This window comes from Barbatula barbatula (assembly GCF_947034865.1).
Source record: "Barbatula barbatula genome assembly, chromosome: 3".
NCBI lineage: Eukaryota > Metazoa > Chordata > Actinopteri > Cypriniformes > Nemacheilidae > Barbatula > Barbatula barbatula.
The window spans coordinates 19350873-19372930 of NC_136764.1; the positions used below are offsets into that span (position 1 = coordinate 19350873).

Consider the following 22058-nt stretch of genomic DNA (forward strand, 5'->3'; position numbering starts at 1 on the left):
CTATCTGTGAAAGGTTAAATTCCACAAGGAAGTACTTAGGTCAAGCCTTTGAGGTTGCGCCATTGTCTCGGACAAAAGCACACGGCCACATCCGACACTCAGCGAAAAGCTTCGCTTATGTCATGGCGGTGTTGAAAAAGCGACAGACAGAAAAGGTGCGGCGCATGAAGGAAAGGGCCATTTCAGATATGCACGTGTCTACAAAAAAGGTCGCTGGGTTTAATTAGAAGTGTCGACTGAAGCAACAGACTCCGAAGTAGCTGCTTTTTACATAGAAGCTTCTTTGTCATTACACAAACCTCAGAGCAGAAGCCTAGATTTAGGATTTTATATAAAGTAACCGCTGTTTAGCTCGTGGACCGCTGGCGACACAGAATGCAGAGAAAACGGTTTGAATAAGGCTCGGGCCGAAAACACAGTCGGAAAAGAGTGGCATGAGGAGGATAATGGGTAAGAATTTTATAATTAAGGATTCTCATTGGTCAGTTTTTGTCCTCCCATATCTTATCTTCTTTTTCTGAAAAAACAGCACTTACCTTAAGACGTCCCACGAGAACCCACTCACCTCTATATTTGACACTCTTACGCAAATTGCGCCGTATTTTATCATCTCTATCCAAGTCTTAGCTGTACGCAAAATCTTAACCCCTTGCCTGCCGGTTGCTATATTGTGAGTATTGCTAGTGCTAGCGTGTTTTCAGTCATGTGTTATTGTGCTGCTCTCTGAATGAGTGACAGGTCATTACTATAGTGTAAGCTCTGTGTTTACTGCAGTTTCAGTCTGTTCCTATCTCTGCTAATTGGAGTGAAAGAGGTTGAACTGTAATCTTTGTCTTGTTTAAACAGGGTGACCTTTTTTTAGGGGACTGCTTAACAATCCTCCACCACAGTCCGGTTTGGGCGGCAAGGCCACTCCGCTGCTTTCCCACACTTTTGCAAAAGGAGGGCGGTCCTGCTGTTTAAGTTCATGCTGTCCTGGCTTTGGGCTTCCTCACACCCTCTGTTGTGCATTTTTCAGGTCGCTCTGCATTTTTCGTTGTAAGGTCAGTGGAATGTGGAAAGGAGACCTCATAGGCATTATCTGCAGCCCTGACTTTCCCTGTTGAGGAGGAGCAGGGTTGTATTTTGACTATCCCAGTGGAGATGAAGGGTTACGTATTTTACGCTGTTTATAAAGCACAGTGGTGTAACAACTGACAGGTTGACTAGAGCCTGTGATTTATTTTTGACATTTTGTAGTATGTTTAAACTAAACTTGATACAGTCAAACACATGCAGATGGACATTTCAGTGCACATCTATAAACTTTTATATACTCAAGGCCCTGGCGTGATCAGGCAGCCGCTTTCATCTCGAATGCTTCTGGACAGACTTTAACCATTTTCTTTTGTTTTCCTTATCTCTGGTAACTGCTGATAAGGCTGTTAGTATTCTTTTTATGTCTGGGAGTTTAAGGACACTTTTCTCTTTAGCCAACATGACTTGGTATTTAAAACCTATTTTACTTCCTAACAGATTGGAAACCAGATGCTCAATGAACAGGACGTGCTGCTGTTATCTATTGACAATTCATTGGTTTGGTGCTTTCATGCCAAATCAGAGAAAGACCTGTATGGACGTTTGCTTGTCATTTCAAATGTGTCTAACTTTCTCTCTTCTGCATAACACAAAAGAAGATATTTTAAAGAATGTTGGTAAGCATACAGCGGCAGTACCCATTGGACTTCCATTGGTTTTGGGTCTATAAGAAGTAAATGAGGGCAAGGGATGGGGTGCTGTTCGGTTACCAACATTCTTCTCAATATCTTCTTTTGTGTTCTGCAGAAGAAAGAAAGTCAAACAGGTTTGAAATGGCAAGATAACAGAAATGATAACAGAATTTTCCTTTTTGGGTGAACTATGCCTTTAAGAAGGTAACAGGTTTATATAGTTTTTGTTGTACATTTGAAAACAGTGTGCACCTATTTAAATTAAACTTACTGCAATTGCAGATTTATATATAGGCCTAAATAAATGGAGATTTCACATTTGAATAAGCCTCCTTTTACTTCACATTGATAAAATCACATCAAAAGCCCTAATTTCTGCATCTGCTGTACTTTGAGTATATTTGTGTAATTAAATGTGTTTTTATTGTTTCTGGAAAATGGCTTCTGTGGTGTAATTTAGCAATGATGCCCACCAGTCAGCAAATGCCGGATCAGATGTTTTGCATAACGTGCTTTGAAAAGATTTAGCGTATGCCTGAACGTATTATAAAATGATATGTGTCAAATGAATTTTTCAGGGGCCCACGAGAGTCACAGACTATATAACATTAATTTTAAACAAGACAACAAAAATGGGCAAGGATGACATTTAGCATTCTTCGATTGGTCTTTGACTTCAGGAAGACAAAAGTGTTCTTGTTTTTGCCATTGGACTGTATCTACATGGGCTGAAGGTCATTAGCTATCTTTAGAATGGCCTCATGAATGGCTATTGTGGCATGAAGTGAGTGACTTTCTCAGTTTACCGTTCGTTCACAATGTAGTGAGACATAGAGGCAGACCGTTCATGCCACAGTTGATGCTCTCACTGTGCCGAGATGTGCACAGGTACCCGAGTGCTTGCATTGATAGATCATGAACACAAATCGTGTGACTTCAACTTATAAACAATTTACACTAAATGTGAAGTAACAACAGTATGCCAGTGTATAAAGACTGTTTTGTTTTTCTGTGAATTCTTTTTGTTTCACATTTTTACAGTTTTACTGTATTGCATGTAGTGATGGCTCAGTCTCATTGTGTCTGAGACATGGCATGTATAAAGACTCGCAGCACAGTATTACTGCCGGAACTGATTAATGGGATTCCATGTGACGGTACACAGAACATGTGCTTATATGTGTTTAGCACAGAGCTGTGATGAATAGAAGGATGACAGACAGAATCCAAACTGTAGCCCTGAAGGCAGCTTCTCTGTCTTCAGCAGAATTATTACAGAGGTGAAAGTGTGCTACAATCCCTCCTTTAGGGTTTATTTATCTACGTGCATGGAGCAGCTGGTCCTCTATTTATGTTTGTAAGCGCGGTCGCCTGAGAGACAGGTCTCCCGTTAGATAATAGGTCAGCGGGACAATACACTCAGGTGCTGTGCAGTGGTATGTGTTGAAGAGGTTTTTATCTCAGAATGAGTGCAAGATTGTGTGAAATGGAGAGGCTCAGATATTAGGTATTTTTGAATGCAAAACCCGGAAGCGAGTTTGCATTTTAGGACTTCCGGTTCCATCGCTCTAAAGTCTATGGGTTTTTTTATAAATCGCTCGAAATAAGGTCTGTGGTAAACAAAACCTCTACATATGTTCTCGTTTATTATATGACATAAAACACACCAGTTATAACGCGCTTGTGATTTTTTTTAAAGCCTTATTGTGTCTTAAAAACAGCAGTTGCTAACCAATTGCTAAAAGCAACTACCTGTTTTTGGCGGATACGTCATCGCGCAGATAATGCTCGCAAATAATGCAACATGGTCACAAATATCTTAAAACATAAATGCGGATTCATTGACGGAGTAATTACTAACCAGGGAACACGTTTTTTTTCAAGTTTGAAAGAGTTGCTGGAGGCTTGGTGGTGGTGACGTTGATATCCTTAAGTGTCATTCGTTTTTAGCATCATGTTAGCTTTTCACTTCTGGCTAATGTATTTCGGCTTAAAAAGTAACAGATGTTGTGTAAATTGTAAAGATCATCCTGATAGACATCATAAACCTTTGGTAAGCACGAGCTTATTTTTTGTGATCTTCCAAAAGTCTATGGGGAAAATGCATAGAACCAGCACGGCACTTACTTCCCGGTTAGCCTACAAAAATAGGTAATCTCTGAGCCTCTCCATAATTAATGGAATATTACAGGTTCAATGCAAGTTAAGTTCTATTGATAACATAAGAGGATTCATATTGATCTTTAAAGGGGTTCTATGATCAAAGTTTTTTTTATTGTTTATGGTGTGCTAACAAGTGTGTTCATCGTTCGTTTTTAAATAAATGCTTTATATATTAAATAATTCACCACTGTTTTACACCAACATTTCGATTGTCAGAAAACCGGCTGTTGAGTTCCTGGTTCTATGAAGTCCCTCTTTTCGAAATGCTCTGATTGGTCAAGCTGAGCCAGTTTTTTGTGATTTGTCTACCGCTAAGAGTGTGTTGAGATGTCCCGCCCATCCTTGTTCTAGGTGGCAGGGTCAATGTAACTTTGGATTCAAGATGTCACTAACCTAGGAAAAACTTAATTGTTGTCCCAACTAGCCGTTCATTGTAGTATGTGTGAAAGGACTTCGAGGCAGGAATCGGACTTGGGGTGCCATGAGTGTACTGGCGTTATATGTCAGCATGCTAACCACAGGGCTGTCAGTGGCGATATTAGATTATTTTCTCATTTATTGGTAACACCATTATGTCTTGAAAATGCTTTGCTTGAAGAGACAGTTTCTGTCAGGTAATGTTTGACACTTGGTGATCGCAACGCAGCTTTTATGTCAGAAAGAAAGACTGTTGTGGTCGGAAAGCGGTGTGTTTACGGCGGGATATTATATCTATGTAACGCTTATGAGTCAGCAAGCTGGCAAAATATATGCCGGACATGAGCTCACCTTCAGCTGTCAGAGAGAGCATCCAGCCTTTGCTTTCATAGCCTATTTTGGAGAAAAGACATTCGGGAATGACTGCGAAAGCATCAGCAGGTCATCTACATTCATTTTAGTGACTGAGAACACTGGAGCACGCAGGCTTAAAATAAACATAACGTTATTGTTATCGTCCGCCAGTGTTAACGCAAATATAGTTATAGTTACAGTTATCTTTATAGTTATCGTTATAATGTGAACGGCCCTTAAGATGTCACATTTTTGCTTTTTTGCTGAAGGTGATAACATATCTTTTTCTTTATTTTGCTAATAATTCAACCCTGCATGCTTTAATGAGAGAATGTAAATAGATTAGACAATTCCGAAATATGAAATGGCCTACAAAATATCTAAGATGTAGCTATGAAACAGAAGAACTGTGTCTCGAGCTTCTTTTGTTTTACAAACCACAAAGACGAATGTCTATGTTTTTGAGCAAGACATGTAGTGAGTAGAAAGAGAGATGTTTGAGGGGCCACCAGAGCTCCACCAGAACCCAGGGACCTAGAGAAAACACACTGTGTTTGAAATAGGCATTTATACTACTATCCCTCTATAAAGTATTTTTCTGAATTCATTCCAACAGAGTTATAAAGTACAATGAATATAAAGAAGTCAAAGATTCTTCTCAGATGATGTCTGGTAGGCACTCAAAAACCAGTGCCATTGTTACTGACATCCCATCAATGTCATTTCTTTCATTCTAGCAGCACACAGGTTTTGAATGACATGAGGTTGAGTAAATAATGACAGATTTTTCATTTTGGGCGAATAGTTCTTCTAAAGACCCAGCTAAAACACGGACATGCTTACAAAAGCAGACCTCAACAATAGGTGACCGAGAATCGCCGATGGCTGAGAAAGATCAAGGGCAGACGGAGTGAGAGAATTCTTCCTGTCTACTGGCCCAAGCACAAGCCAGTAGAGCAGCATAGGGTGAAAGGGTTCATTTGGACAGGGCCCGGTGACCATGGCCAGAGAGGCACTGCCCGAGACGTTTTGCCAGGTTTATTCCAGATGTGCCTCACAGGCCTGGCAGAAGATAAAAGCTATGCTGCCCATTCCTCAGCCACACCTTCTTAGGACTGAGAGAGAGAGAGAGAGAGAGAGACAGACCAGGTCTGCATACCATGTCTCCTTTAGAACTTTGCAGTTTCAGCAAACTGTAACATTTGCACTTTAACAAAAATGTCCTTCGCAGCTCATGCTAATGCCGTAACCAGTTATTACCAGAGGACTGAAATCCAAGACCAAACCCTAAATGGAAACTTGATTTCATCCGGAGAGAATGTAAGGCCCAGTAAGACTCCATTAATGTGAAGACGCAGTATTTTTAGTGGCTATGCGTTTTAGATTGGTGTTTGTGTAGTTGGCTCAGCCGGGATTGTAGCTCAGTGGTTGGAGCATGGCACTAGCAATGCCAAGGTCGTGTGTTCGATCCCAGGGGATTGCACATACTTCGAAACAAAATGTTTAGTATAATGCAATGTAAGCCGCTTTGGTTAAAAGCGTCTGCCAAATGCATAAACATAAATGTAAACGTAGAGAAATTAAATTTGCACCCTTTAGCATTATTATTAATCTCAATGTGGGTGTCTTGTCTGACACAGACCGTCCAAAATGTACGTTCTTTAAAATCAGACTTGTTCGAACAAATTAGATTTCTGACGCACAGCTGTACATCTTTTCTCAATTGTAAGTGCATTGCAACATTAGATACATTTCAAGTGCCTTGAAGTCATATGACAAAGCACCACTTTGGCAAACCTTTGTGTTTTTCCGCTGCCCTTGCGGTGCACCCATAGAAATCAATTGATTTGTAACGTTCTCTGACGTACCCTGCACTCCAGTGTGTACTTGCCCTTACATTGTAGCGTTGTCCAGGTTTCCAGGGAAGTCTAAGTCCGTTTTTGAACGTTTTATGACCTCCGTCTCCATCTGAACTCTGTCTCAACGTTCGAGAAGTTCAGATGTAGCTCTTCCAAGGAAGAGTGATAATGTTCCTCCGAAACAAAACGTTTTTTAGATGGAACTGGGCAGGCCGTTTCTTAACCCTCATGCTAAACTGAACTTCTCGTGTCTGTCAGCTACTCTAAGTCTACCAAGCGACATGCTCCACCTCTATCATCCCCTCTGCTTCTCCTCAGCAGACATTCAAACACAAGTCTTCTGTTTTTAATCTCTCCTTTTGCGTCTCTCGCTGGGAGTCTAGTCCTACAGTAATATTCTTCTGCTTACTCTACACCCGCTCTCTCTCTCTTTTTCGTAGGCAGGCTGATCCAGACAGCTCGAGTGTGACCTGGCAGAAGTTTTGTTGCCTGCTGACGTGGCTCTGCTGTGTCAAAGCTGCTAAAATCTCTCTCTCATGTTTTCTTCCCTTATTCCATCTCTCCTGCATCCTGCTGCAGAAACTGGCAGTCTGTACTTTGCTCTCACAGAAAATCCTTTAATTCTGATTAGTCTTGTTATTTTATATCTTCTTTGTCCCTGGAAGAATGTGGTTGGTAAGGTGATGTGCCATATTTGCCTGCTGCGCTCCAGCTGAGGAGACTGTGGTCTGTGTTGGAGCCAATGATGGACATGACTCCTGAAAACATTCTGCTGATTCTCACAGTTTTGTGCGGACAGTTTAAAGGGAAAGCTCACTTTTTTTTCTGCCAAACGAAGTAGTTGCAGCATGTTTTGGAGGGTAATAAAAGACAGCATATGCCTGGTTAGCTATGTTTTGATGCAAGGTAGCTGGTTTGACTTGGTTTAAGCTGGTCATGTGCTGCTCCTAGTTCAGGACCAGCTCATAACCATCTTAAACCAGCACGGGACCAACACATGCCCACCTTAAACCAGCTACCATGCTTCAAAACATAGCTCACCAGAACATGCTGGGTTTTTTTTCAACAGGGATGCTAGTCATGCTATATTGAAACTATGAAGTAGCTGTATGTGAGGTTGTTGGCTGGTCAGTATAGTGCAGAACAAGCAAGCTGTTTACATGCTTCCACATGTGTCTGTTAATTATTATCTGCGTCTGGACATCCTCTCAACCTCCCTGTTGTGTATTGAAGACTAGATTTTCTGTAATACACGCACATATGTTTTGCTAGTGTCAAAATACTATTGGTTTTAATGAGACCAACAGCACATAAAAAAGAAGAGGATGCCTGAGGCGGAGCACACAGCATGTTCATATGCATCTGCTCCCTGAGAGATCCCATATAATCGGTCCTAGGGAGCCACATGCTCCGACTTAACAGTTCCTCTCATGTTAATGGAGCCCATTAACTTGGTTGCTAGAGTCAGTAACATCCTCATAACCACACTGTGTGTGTGCATGCATACGTGTCTCTCCCTTTAAGATACTTGTTTCCCAAACAAATTGGGGCAAGTTGATGGTGACAGAAATAAGGGTATGTCTACATTTTCAACAAAAAATAAAAAGTGTTAAAGGTCCAGTGTGTAATTTTTTTATTACTGACTTGACCCTCAAATGTGCATGTGCATCCTGCACGTACAAACTACAGTACACGCAAGAACTCAAAGATAAAACTTTTCTGCTTTTTTGTCTACATGGTTGTCAAATGTTCCCTAAGAATAGTGTACAAGAATACAGATTAGCAACAAAAGAAGGTGTTAGGTATCCATTGTGCCTTTTGCTCCTTAAAATAGGCTCAGTTCCGAATCCGAGGTGACTTCATTTCTGTTTTAGGCAGCTACACTTAACCCAGCATCCTACCTGTAACTAAAACCGAACCTCAATTCTATACATAGGCCACAATTTAGCAAAAGCTTACTCTGTGTGACCACACAAATAGTGCTCATAAACTGATTGACCTAGGAGAGGACACATCCTTGGAAGACTCTTATACCTTTCAGTATCAAAATAAACATATAAATTCATTGATTTTCAAATACATTTTTTGGAACAGTGGTGGGAGTGCCAGCATAGGAAATATTCAATGGCACCCCACAATTCGCCCAAGTCTTCACATGCTGTTTATGTAAGATCACTATGGTTTGGGACAGAACCACTTTATTGCGTCCTTTGATCCACTTCCCAACACTAGACTCTCCTATAAAAACATCTTCCAGCCAAACCAGTGCTGGCCAGTTGGTCATAAGGTCACGAATGTCCTCCGTGCCAATGTTCCAGCTCACCTTAGCGACGCACGCTGACTGCTTTGGGTTTGTTTCTTTTATCTAGTTATTCTGGCTGGAGATAGCAGATTAGGGTGAAGGAATGCGAGGCCTGGGCCTGATAGCACCGTGAGGGACTGTGGATTTCAGCTATGGGAAGAACGGGCTTATCCTCATTCTTCAGCCTGAGAGTCATTCATGCATTCTTTCCCTTGTGCTTTCAGAGAAAGTTCAGATAGACTTTAAGCATAATGACAACAGCCTCAGGTTAACTTTCCCTGGACTCGGGTCTTAGCTGGTGTGTAGCTCAAACTGGTGTTTGCTAGTATCCTAATCTGTCTGAAAATTGCATGCGTGTCAATGACCTGTTTTATTACTGTAGTTGTCGTTGATAATGTTGCCATGTGGCCGTATTGACGTTCCTTATCTTCCTTTTTCTATCATTGGTAATGTTTTTCCAGGCTTAGCACAAGTCATGTACCTGTACTTAGTCCAACATTTAAATAACACCACAGACGCAATGCAAAATGTTTAGTCTATAAACCGATGTGTCAAGATGAAAGATGTACAGACTGTGTCAAGAGGAAAGATGAAAGTTTATTTATGCTTCATGTTGTAGAGGAAAGATGTCTGCTGAGTTTGAACCCCATCCAGACCATTTTATTATAGAGTTCGTCTCTCAACATTTGTTTATTTTTCCTACTCCTTGCATACATTGACAAGTATGTCTCAGTCTAATGTTTCCTATCTTCTACCTTTATTTTCTTTTAACTACCTCTACCTTCTGTCTTTAAAGGAACTAACTATCAAGTTTTACTTGATTTGTTAGGATACAGATTTGGGACTTACAAATATAGCTTAACCTGTACACATACTGTACACTTACTTCCAGTCCTTTTGATTATTTGTTGAATCTTGGATTAGTCTGTTTTTTGGGTTCTCAGGAATGACTGGGGGAACTCCTGACCGGATTCATACACCAAGGTCTGGGTTAGTCGAACTGGGCCGGGCTTGGCTGCTATGTAAGATGAGTGAGGTGAAGGTTCTGTAGGGGGAAACATAGCTAGTTTTCTGACTCTGTCTGTGTAGATCTGAGATTTAAAAGATAAGAAGTGAATTTCCACAGCTCTCCTTGCACCAGACTTGTATCCCTGTGGCTGAACTGGTTTACACGTGGTTGGAGGATGATGATGGGGAGATGAAGGAAGCGAGGGGCCCACATGGTGCTGCTCATTTACTCCACTGCATAAATACTGTATTCCAGCTCAGACATCTAAGCATTAGCGCTGATGGGAGTTTAGTTTTTGAGTACCACAATCACTCAGTTTAGATGAAAGTATCTCTTCAAAACTGCGTTACTTTTACAATGGCCGATCAATTTGGATTGAGTCATATGCTGTAGTGAGATTTCTGTGAAGTGGATTGTCGATTTGGGTACCTTATCCTCACTTATTCTTACCAAATTCTCACAAAATGTGAAAGTTTTTTGGCAGTGTATTAGCAGGTAAAACTACTTGTGCGCATAGACCGACATTATAAAGCCTTGGCAAATCTACATACTGAATTCATCATAAATTGAATTCAAAGCACACATTCACTGGTTTGCAGCCATCCTGGCTATCTTTCAGTGTCAAATACCAACAGTTAGCTGGCGCTATGGGAAGACATTCGCTTTTCCGCTATGTGCTTTATTTTTTTTCTCATGGCCAAAATCGACAAGGACCTTCCTGGACACCGTAGTTGTGTTTTGTTGACAGGATATAGGGGGAGGAACAGTATCCAGGGTAAGAGAAGTGTGTGAGTGGACTATTTTCAGAAAGCTTATCTGAAGGGCAGAGCAGGACACTGTGTAGTCTCAACCCCGGCATTCCTGCCACATGATCTCAGTCAATGTCCAGGCCACCCCCTCATTGATTCACTCAATTAAAAGTTTTTTTTGTGTAAATTGTGTATGGCATATTGTTTTACATTTTTTTGGGTCTCTGTTTTAATGTGTCACTGCTTTTACTGAAAGAGTAATCATGCCAAGACAGAATTTAGAGAAAGAGATGGAGCTTGTGTTCATGAGTGTGTGTGTGTGTATGTGAGATTTTTCCACGTCATCACTGGCTCCAGGTGTGTGACTGGAGATATGAGCGTGCGAGGAGCGAGACTGCAGTAAACACAGCTGTTGAAACACACAGCGCTGGACGTCCTTCCCACAGTGCACTCCTCGCCATCCCAACGCAGACCAGCAGTGTGTCTGTTCTTTGTGCAGTGCATTTGTGGCAAAACACACACACAGTAATATTGGAAATCCATAGGTATTTACACTTTCTGTTCAACGCTTTTGGTTTTGTTAAAGATTCCTTTGACAGTTCTTTTTTTGATCATTTTGTTGTAAATAGGCAGTTTAGGTTGCATTTATTGATCTTTAACAACGGGTTTTTAACTTTCACTAAAGTCATTATTCACCATTACAGTCACTTGAAGTGAGAGGTGCAGGCAGCATGGCAATGCATATTTGTGATCATGCTTGCAGCTCGACAAAAAACATTCTTTACAGGTTATTACATGTTGACGTTTATTTCATCTAAAAGTATCCCAAAAATGACATGGCTTCTGATACTTTCATATACGTTTGTGCTGTGCCTTAAACAAGCCTTATTTTTTGTTGCTACCATTGTAAGAATGTGAGTACATTTACACGATGAAAAAATGAAATCCTTTTCTTTGCGTTTTGGAAAGGTTTCACCTACACATGACAGCATCTACACGTATCTGGGAAAACAAATAAAATCGCTTTTTAATGCATGCCAGGCAGGAGTACGGCCCTGTTGCGGTATAAAGAAATGCACACGCCCGGTTTTAAGGTAAAAGCGCTTTTAATACACTTTGTCGGGGCTTCGTGAAACTGTTGAATCAAATGTGCCGTATCGTGTCGAGACTTCGAAACATTCCTACACCCGTCTCCACGGTGACACCATCAGGCTGTCTTTAAAATGGCACACTAACTAGTGCTGGTAGGACTTTCTTGTTTCCTGACTGCATGCTCTAGTCATCTGTATACCATCTGAGCCACACGCCACACTTGCACCTGTGGAGCAGGTAATGTTTACAGATGTGCCGATGAGGGTGAAGTCATGTTCTCATGAGTCGCTTCTCTTTGAAGCACATCAAAGCTTCATGTATGCAAAACCCTTCACCCTCTCAACACTCAATGAGTGATGAGGTTATAAAAACATTACGCTTCCTAAACTGACCCTTCTCTAATGTTCATTAGTGTCTCTCTGAACTCAACAAAGTTTGGTAGCTGTAGCATGCCATCTGTGTTTTCTTTACACATACAGTCATCTGTTGTGATGATGAGGGGACTTATTACTGTATAGCTGGTCACCATGACATGTTCATGTATGGCTTGTATCCCATGGAACTTGAATGTACTGTAAATAGTTTGGAGTGAATATTTGGAAGTAAATCTCTTTTCACACCTGGCATTTAACAATATGCCCTGAATGTGGTTTCAGTAGGGCCCTTAGATATCTACAATGCGGAAAACCACCATGTCTGCTTTTGTGGGTCTCCTGAAAGTCTCACAGAGACTTTCTATGCTTCCCCAGGTCAAAGTAGATCCGAACGGGTCAGTTTTTGCACATCCCGTTCAGTTCTGTGCTGACTTTTGTGCGTACTCTCAGGAATTTGCTGTGTGCTTGAAAGATTTTGTCTGAACCTCTTTGTTGTCTTGTCTCCTGCGTAGTTTCTTGTGATACGTTGTGCCACCATGAACTCATGACTTAACTGTTATCTGCTCACACTGTCCTCATTTTGTTTGCTGGTATGTTAAATATTTGCCACTGCGAACAGGAGTTTACAGGAAGTCAGCTAGGAGATAAAGGTTAAAGCAGGGTCTTGTGCATCACAATGAGGTGAAAGTCGCTCATCATCTGGGGCTGTGTTTACATGCACCGTCTCTCTTTTCCTTAATCCCACGAGTCAAAGAGTTCATCCCTTCTCGCTCTAGCTCGATCGCTCTCTCTTTCACTTTCTTTGAGTGTCCTTATGAACAGTCATGGCAATGAAGCTTTGTTGATTCAGAGGTACAAAAGCATTCAGGTGCTTTTAAAGTACAGGTGTTGTGCGTAAAGGAAATAAGATAAAAGAATTGCTATAAATAGACAAACATCTTTCAACCTCTCTGTTTCTCTACAGAAATGTTAACAATACAACAATAATATTAGAAATGAAAGGTATATGTCACTATTTTAAAAGTGATTATTACCACATCTTCATACTTTTCTATTCAGTATTTAAAGTGATAGTTCACCCAGAAGTAGCAATTCTGTCATCATTTACAACCCCTCTCTTCACTTCTACTAAATGGACCCCAAACCAACGCAAGCGAATGGGTGCCAGTTAACAACATTCTTCAAAATATCTTCTTTTGTGTTCTGCGGAAGAAAGTCATACAAGATTGAAATGACATGAGCCTGACCAAATGATGACAGACTTTTTATTTTTGTGTGAACTATCACTTTTAAGAAGTTTGCTACATTATTATAGGTGAGCTAATCCAAGTGTGTAAGCATCCAATGAGAAGTGTGCGTGTGGTTCTGGCCTCAGTAATAATCCCCGGACTGTGGAGAGGCCTCACTTTCACTTTAAAACAGGAAGTCGTCTGTGCACAGACTTATTTTTCATTTCCATGGGCCTGTTTACACACTCCCAGCTGTGACACCTCTCTATTAGGGAGAGAGAGAGAGAGAGAATGTGTGTAGCTGCTGGGAACAATGAGTCACCAGAATCAGGCTTATTAGACCATAACAAAATGCCTTGCCATCATTAAAAACCAATCATGTTAGAGCTAAACATTCTCTTTCTCTCTATTTCTAAAGGTGTGTTCATCTGTTGACACGGATCAGAGAAATGTTGTAATCGGTGTCCTAAGTATTTCTTAAATATGGGCAGCAAAAGAAATCCATCATTTTGAAGACTGCTGTAGGGTATGATTACAGTGTAAGTCAAAGTTAAAGAACGCAGCCTGTCAATATGTCTCGGCTTTAAAGGTTCTCATTCTAACATGCTAACTTGTATTTTCTTACAATAAGGAATAAAAACAGCTAGTTTTGTCTAGCTTTGTGAAACCTGGTTACGTCTTGTATTTTTGGCTCCTGATGATGTATCGCTTCATTTCTGGATAAATTTGTCTACTACTGTAACTACCTAAATGTACAGGAAAGACAGACACATGTTGAAATGTCTCAATTTTTATCTTTAACTCCGTTATTCCTTTTGCTTAGCAATAATACTGTTTTACATATTTCTTCTGCGAAAAGAAACTTGCTTTCTAACCTTCTGACATTGTTTCACTGTCTGTGACTGTGGTCAGATTTTCCAAAATACCAAAGTCTGGATTGAAGAGTTAGAGATTTAATCATGATCTCATGGCATATCTATTTGATGTTTTGTGGAATTGGGGCTAATTCCTATGAATTTGTACAATGTTATTTGTACAGTATGTTTGATCTGCTCTCTCCTCAGTAACTGTTGTCTTTTGGGGTTTGGTCAGGATTGCACCTTCATACTTGCTTTGTCTAATAGTTGATTTTGAATAAAACTTTCAGATAAAATCAATAACTTTTATGACTGTTCAACGATTTATCGCATCCAGAATTAAAGTTTGTGTTTATAATAATATATGTCTGTGCACTGTGCGTATTCATTTTGTGATTATAAACACAAACACATTTAAGTTAATACATCAGTTACATATAACCAAGCACTAAGAGAGCAGACTCTTAGCAGTATTATTCAAGAACCAAAATGTGTTTGGTTCCTTCTCAGGGAAAGCACTGAATACACACATGGTATCTGTCATCTGTGCGCTCGGTGTTTGTTTGTATTCATCTGTCCACCCTTCTGCATGATGATCAGTGAACAAAGGCAGGCCTCGCAGCCCAGAAGACATGACGTTAGCCCTGGTTCTGGAGCTCCTCCAGATTCAGAAATAGGTCAGGCTAGTAAAAATAGGCCAAGGGAGGGTCTGCTGCTAACTTTTACAGCTCCGCCACCTTTACCTCTAAGTCCACTGGATCCAACATTAGGACATTCCCATATCCAAATAAAAATGGCTGTTTCTGTTGTTCTATGGACTCTGAGTACCTGCTTGCGATTGTGACTGTGTTCTTGGAGAGTGTCTGTTAAAGGGGTCCACGCCTTTCCTTTCGGAAGTTTATGTGTTGTTTACTGAGGTTGATGTGGTGGAGGTCCTCATTTCCTCCCTGTAACAACACAGAAGCGCATTTACATATAGTCAATTCGCTTATCTGCACATCACCCCCATCAAGTGAGAAAATAAAGAGGTCTTTGACTTTGTTCTCCACTCCTCTGTTTCTTTCTCCCCTGAGGAAAGCTTCATTGCTTATCATCGAAGCAGATTTTCTTAGTTTTAAGGACTTGCTAGAGCTATCAGTGTATTTAGTTTTGTTGGCGTGTCGACGTTGTCTCGGATGTTTCTTCTGTATGTGAAATCAAAACCAACACATGAGATCATTATTACACTAAGAAAACAGAGCTATGAAATAAATGTAGAAGGGATAGTTCACCAAAAAAAAAGATTTCTCATTTGCTCAGCCTCATGTCATTCCAAACCTGTATGACTTGAAGATATGAAGAAGGTTTGTAAACACAAAACATTGACTACCTACCGTTCATTTTATGGACACAAAAACACTGAGACATTTATAAAATATCTTCTTTTTTTGGGGTGAATTATCCCTTTAAGCAAAATAAGGCATTTAGTTGCTGTCCATGAGACATTTAAGGGTCTGCTTTTACATTCTGGGTATTTTTATCCTCTTTTACTCCAGAATGCTCTAGATGACATTTACAGACTGTTTTTGTGGACATATCTCCCGTCTGACTGAGTACTATGAAAGCTTTCTCTCTCAGTTATGAAACACCTCCATCCACCTCAGACTCACAGTAGCTTATCAGACTTCGACGGAACAAGATAAAGACCAGGAACCGTTGCCAGGCGACAGTGGTTACAAAAAAAGGAAAGGGTTTAGTAGGGACAACTCCTGACATACACGTACACATTTACTCTCCTGAAAACTAAGGTTTGTACGTACATGTGGTCTGCTGTGGATGCTATGAGGTGTAATTATGGACCAAGACTGCTGATCATTACAAGGTTGAAGAAAGATGCCATGTTTACATACAGAGATGTTCTGTCTTTTCATTATGAAGATGTTGTTTGTGCAGGGCAACATTCAGTTACTTAGAGGTGCTCCTTGTGCTTTTAAGATGAAGTGTGTAATATATGTGCCACTAGCATTATCAGACAGAACCAGTAAAGCAGTTTTTCTTGCCCATGTCTGGCCAAACCGATAATGTTTAAACCGGCTTTTTTCAGGCAAATTTAATTAAGGAAGATTTAGTAAAAACTGCAATGGACACAGTTTTGACGCATTTGCAGGTCACAGGGCATACGATACAAAGTCACATGGTCATTCTTTTAGGATGGCACGGCATGTAAAAGTGTAGATTTCCATTCACACTTCTTCAGAGTAGGTGCCGGTATACACCTCTAAAGTTGGTTCGCCACCGGCCATAAAACTTGAAGTTTAGACCGAATGACTTAACCTGAGAAGAAAAATATATTGTAATTGAACTGAATATTGAATTGTTTTTTCACAATATTTTGTTATTGACATTCAGGATATATTTAATACGTTTTGTGCTTATCTGTAAGAGAGACGCAATTAAGATTTGTAAAAAGCACAGTTCATCTTAAAAGGCCTTCTTACTTGCAGTACATTTATCAAAATATCAACTTTCTCATATTCTGAAATTTTTCAAGAAAAACTTGTTGATTTAATATGATAATAGAGTACAGAGATTTTAAATGAATGTGGTGGATTAGCATAGCACAGATAAGAATTTGATGATAAGTCTGTTACTTTTCCAAGAAAAATCTGAGAAGCTAGAGACCTCAGCAAAAATCCCCATTTGCTTTCCATTTAATCTCCACGCTATCCAGGAGAAAAGATTTCATTATTTGAGAGGAGATATCATTTGATTATTAAATCCTATGGCAGTCATCCTCAATTGGCGGACCGCGGGTCGGATCCGGACCTTTGCTTCGTTCCATTCAGACATAGGCTAATAAACCATTTAAAACATTTGACTATTTTGCTTGTTTAAAGGAGTTGACTCTTCACTAGGGACCCATTTTGAAGGGAACTAGTCCTTTGAATTGAGCGACACGTCTACACAACGGAGAATCACATTACACGCGCTGTAAGGAACATTTATGTCATTGATCCTTTGAAGCTAAATAAAGATATTAGAGTTTATAGCGACAAACACGAAGAGCAGCAGACACATGCTTATTTTAACAACAGTAATGCAGACACGCAGATGGACCCACAACAGTGAACCAAATGCATGAATATTAAAGTATTTGTATCTGTCGCTCTGCTTACTGTTTGATATATGACTCCAAACCTTCGACCAGATATGTGATATTTTATGAACCATAAAGCTTTAATCTGCATTTAGCATTATTGATCAGCATATAAACCCAGGCTAAAGTCTTATTATCTAATTCATTATTACAAGCATTAAAGCGGCAGTTTGTAATTGCTACTGCAAGTGATGTACGGAGGGAATTTCTTTACGTGAGATTCGGCACTGCTCAACTACGCGGATGAGTCTGATGTTTTGAGTCGTGTCACGTGTGGCCTGTGACAGTGAATCAGTGAGAATCATCACTGTACATCAGTAGCGTGTAATAAACATAACAGATAACATGCAGATTATATAACACAAAACAAATACGAACATAAACAGACCCAAATTGCACAAAACTGCTATTTTGGCCGGGAGTCATTTTGTTATTTCTGCCGCCAGCCAGATCCTCTTCGTTCTGTTCACGAAATGTGACGAAATGACGCACAGACGAAAGACACCACATAAGGATATACGGAAAAGTCAACCCGACAGTGAAAATTACAAACCATTATTACAAGCTTTCCGTGGTGAATCCAGCAAGGGTAGTGACACAGTTTTAAACAGACAGCTAAGATTTCAATCTTTAAAATGTCATTATTCAGTCAATATTGAAGATTTGAAGGGTTGTTATGTGTTTTATATTTAACATAATTGTTCACAAGCAGGGTCACATTTTGTAATAAACAACGTTCCAATTGGGAAATGATTTTAAGATAGAAGCAGTTCTGGTATGAATGTCATGGAAAGGCTAATTTAGTAAGTAACTTTGTTTATTATTTATGATGAGAGCATTTTAATTGTTACATTACATTCGTATGTTGTCAGTAGCTCTTTTGATTTACAAATATGAATTATCAGATTTTTATTAGGAGGTCATTCCCCTAAAGCCACAGAGCCTGAAATACATACATACTGTGGATATCAAAATATAAAATAAATGGCCTGATAAAATATATTTATACAGTATATCCAACCGTGCTAAATTGATTAAATGTTTATTTGTTTTAAAAAACATATTGTCCGGACCTCTGTTTGGAAGAAAATATAAAGGCCGGACCTCTTAGAACTATAATTGAATACCCCTGTCCTATGGGATCCCATATACTAATGCTGATGGGTCTTTCTGGATGGACCAGTGTTAATCATGTCTTGGATACACTTTAATGCAAATATGTTTACTCAGAACAGTGTATCTAGGCATAACAGATGCAGTGGGGAAAGGTCCCAGAGGTCTGAGCTCAGAAACAGAACAGGATGACTGGGAGTTAGATCAGTGGAAAGGAAGGTGAGGGTGAGCTGTTAGGTATGTCTGGACTGGAACTGAGACGGAGTCTTGTGTTTGGTGCCCACACTCCTCCAGAAGCACAGAGCTACAGTACCATACGTCTTTTGAATATAGGCACTGACCTAGTTGGGGATAACTAAAGCCTTCTGATTTATGGCTGAGACTAAATGTGATGCTTTTATCTGGAGGAAAGAAAAAATAATACCGCACAGTTTGGAGAACTGTTTGTAACGTGTTTTTAAGTTTTTGCTACGTCTGCCTATAGTAAAGAAAAACTTAATAAAACAAATCTTAGGACGTTACTAAGCCCCGCCTCAGATGCGACTGACCAATCACATTTTGGCAGTTGTAGCAATGTGCCATGTTATCAAATATTTAGTCTACTCTATTGAAGTCCTGTTTGCTTAAATGGTTTTCAACATTTTACCGAAAAATTATAATCTTTAAATACATGTTTGTTGAAAGTGATAGTTCACCCAAAAAACTAATTCTGTCATCATCTACTCACCCTCGAGTTGTTGCGAATCTCTGTACATTTCTTTGTTCGGATGAACACAGAGAAAGATATTTGGAACAATGGTTGGAACCAAACATATATAAATATATATATATTGTTCTGTTATACCCAAGAATATATTTTGAAGAATGTAGGACAGCAAACCGTTCTGGGGCACTTCTGACTACCATCGTCATTTTTCCTGCTATGGTTGTCAATGGGGGCCTAGAACTGTTTGGTGAAATGCATTGTTCTTAATATCTTTCTCTGTGTTCATCCGAACAAATAAATGAATACAGATTTGAAATAACCAGAGATTGAGTAATTCATGACATTTTCATTTTTGGGCGAACTTTTCCTTTAAGCCCTAATCGAGCCTCGATAAAGTAAACAGTTGGCGGTTCTGACACCTATGGTGAGACTCAGAGAGACGTGACTCTAGATCTAGCCACAGTGACACTGAACCAAACTCAATCCTGCTCCAGTTGTCTGCTGATTCTTCTTATTTTGCTCACACTTTCTTTCAGGGAACATTTATATAGTGCCTGTTTCTGTTTTGCCAGGAAAAGTACAAGGGACTGAAATGGGGTTGGCAGTTGTTGTGCGTTCGGTGCATGTGTTATTGTGTGCAGCAGTAAATCTGGCCCAGGCTTTGCTCTGTCTGCCATGCTGCTATTTCAGCCCTGTGTCCTGTCTCACTCAGTTCCTGCTTTCTCTCTCTCTCTCTTTACCGTTCTCATGTGGAATGGGTATAGTGGTGTTCTCTGAGTGACTGGTGAGCAATAGCAGCAACAACAAACTAATAACAATAGCAGGCTTGAGAGCACATCTGCATCTTGTTCACCACACTTACAATGTCCCTGAAGCCCACTTTCTCACCCTCTCTCTCTTGCTCTCTTTCCCCTGCCTTGTTGTGTCAACCACCAGAGTAGGTTTGTTGATTTTCTACAACATAGTCTAGACTGATACTATCTAAAATGGTATCTTTACCTCCAAAGTTTTCTACTCTGAAACACAAGCACCAATGTAGCACGTTTTGCTCCGTACTTGTAACACTTGTTAACGCTTGCAAACAAACATTAAGATACAGCATGTTTTTTTTGTGGGCAGGTTATGTGTTAGCATTGTCAGCTACGAGCACTAGCTCCATTTTGAGAACTAGCGCATTTTCAGTTAAGTGGGAATCGGTTAAATAATCTGGCACCAGCTGATTTATCCGTCACTCTAGACTAGACTTCAACCCTTCGCTCGTTTTATTAATGGCAACCGCAGCGTTTTCCTCTCCCATACACCCCAGTATGTAGGTCAACAGCCAAAACAAAGCATCGGTGATGTGATATAGCTCCGCCACACCGGAGCTTTGCAGTTTCTTCTCAATGTGCTCGCCACATGTGTGGTTTTTCTGGAGGAGGTCGAGAGAAGGGACAGAAAACAAATCCACGTGCAGTTTTTATCCTGTTGTTTTATTCTTCTAACTAGGTTTGTCTGTTCTTTCGGCATTGCTGTTTCTCCACCCTAAAAGAATGACAACAAAAAAGGTGGGTTTCCAGAACGTGCTCTCGGATTTCACCTGAGAGCTTGACACAGATCAGCTTGTCATAATCTCGGCCGTGATGTGCGTGAGATTGGGAGAGACTCTGATCTGTGGTTACTGTAAGAAAGATGACCACTTGGGACTGTAGGCATGGAAAGGAGATGAATCTGTAACTGGAGATGGATTAGACACCGGATCTGTACACGCTACCCTACAGAGGGACTTGGTTGAAGAGTGTGCAGGAGGCCGGAAAAACCTACTTTATTGACATGTGTTGCGATTTGGTCACTAGTACTCGGTGTTGGAGTTGATGGGTTTCGCCAAATATGTCAACCTAATGTTCGCAAAACGTCACAATAACGTAATTTGTGGCATCAGTTATAATTGGTCCCGCTTTGTTTGCTTTGCTTTTATTAAGCTTTTGTTACAGAGGTGGTTCTGTCCACGAGCAATTGAACTGTACTGAATAATTTAGAAATCGTAGTAACTACTCACATATAAATAAAAGGTTCTTAAGTAAGTTCAAGTAATTCCTATGTGTTTAAATATCATTTGCGCAATGTTGCCAATCCAGAGAGCCCATACAAGTTGACTAAAAATCTTGGTTCACCATTCAGACCATTACTATGCAGCATTTATAAAGCTGAGCATTAAAACACATGCTGGTGTAAGCCATTTTTCTCTAAGTAGTCAGTAGACTGTCATTTAAAAGACAGATTCTAAGGCTGTCCGAGATTAATGCTCCTCTCTGAGGTCGGTGTAAATCTGCAAGTTGCTCTTGAATCAGGCATCTGCCTCAGCTGGGTCGCCACACTTCTGCTTTAATGTTTACAAGACATTTAAGTGTGTGTTTCTGCAGTCCTGCTGAGGTTCATACATCACCTGCTCCTGCAGTCTGGGAGATCCTGAGTTCTCAGTGTGGTGCATGTACCAGGCTGATGGATGAAGAGCCAGCGTGGCCCGGAGGTCCAGTTGGTTTACGTTGTGTTGGCGGAGTTGTGCTGGAAGGGTGCGGGACCACCCATGTGCCGGCTGTCTTCTTTCGATCCTCCCTGCTCATCCGCACACGGACAGGAATATACACAGACTTTTGCTCAAACACACACTCACTGACACAGGCATCCAGTTCTTCCCAGGGACAGATGAAGACACGCAATCGTTTAGAACATCTAAACAACACAGAAACATCAGTGCACACACATAAAGTTTAAGATTAGTTTACAGAGCAGTGTTGTCAAAGGCACCTGCATGTACTGTATGTTACCTTTGGCCAGGTCCATCATGTGCTATTCTTTTGTATTTTTAATTATTTCGATTTTAGGTCATTTGGCCCATCTCATACTATAACACATACCTCTAAGCAACAGTTATGACTAGTCAATACTAGAGCAAGTGTCTGATTGGTTAACTTGGCGCGAAGTAAAAATGTTTCCAATTCGAAACTGC

The 22058-nt window shown here is 40.3% G+C and overlaps 1 protein-coding gene across 2 annotated transcripts in view; it reads left to right on the forward strand.

The window, feature by feature from the left end:
- The window catches only part of fndc3ba (fibronectin type III domain containing 3Ba), a 108216-nt gene that overhangs the window by 29503 nt on the left and 56655 nt on the right, over positions 1 to 22058 (forward strand). The window lies entirely within an intron of this gene.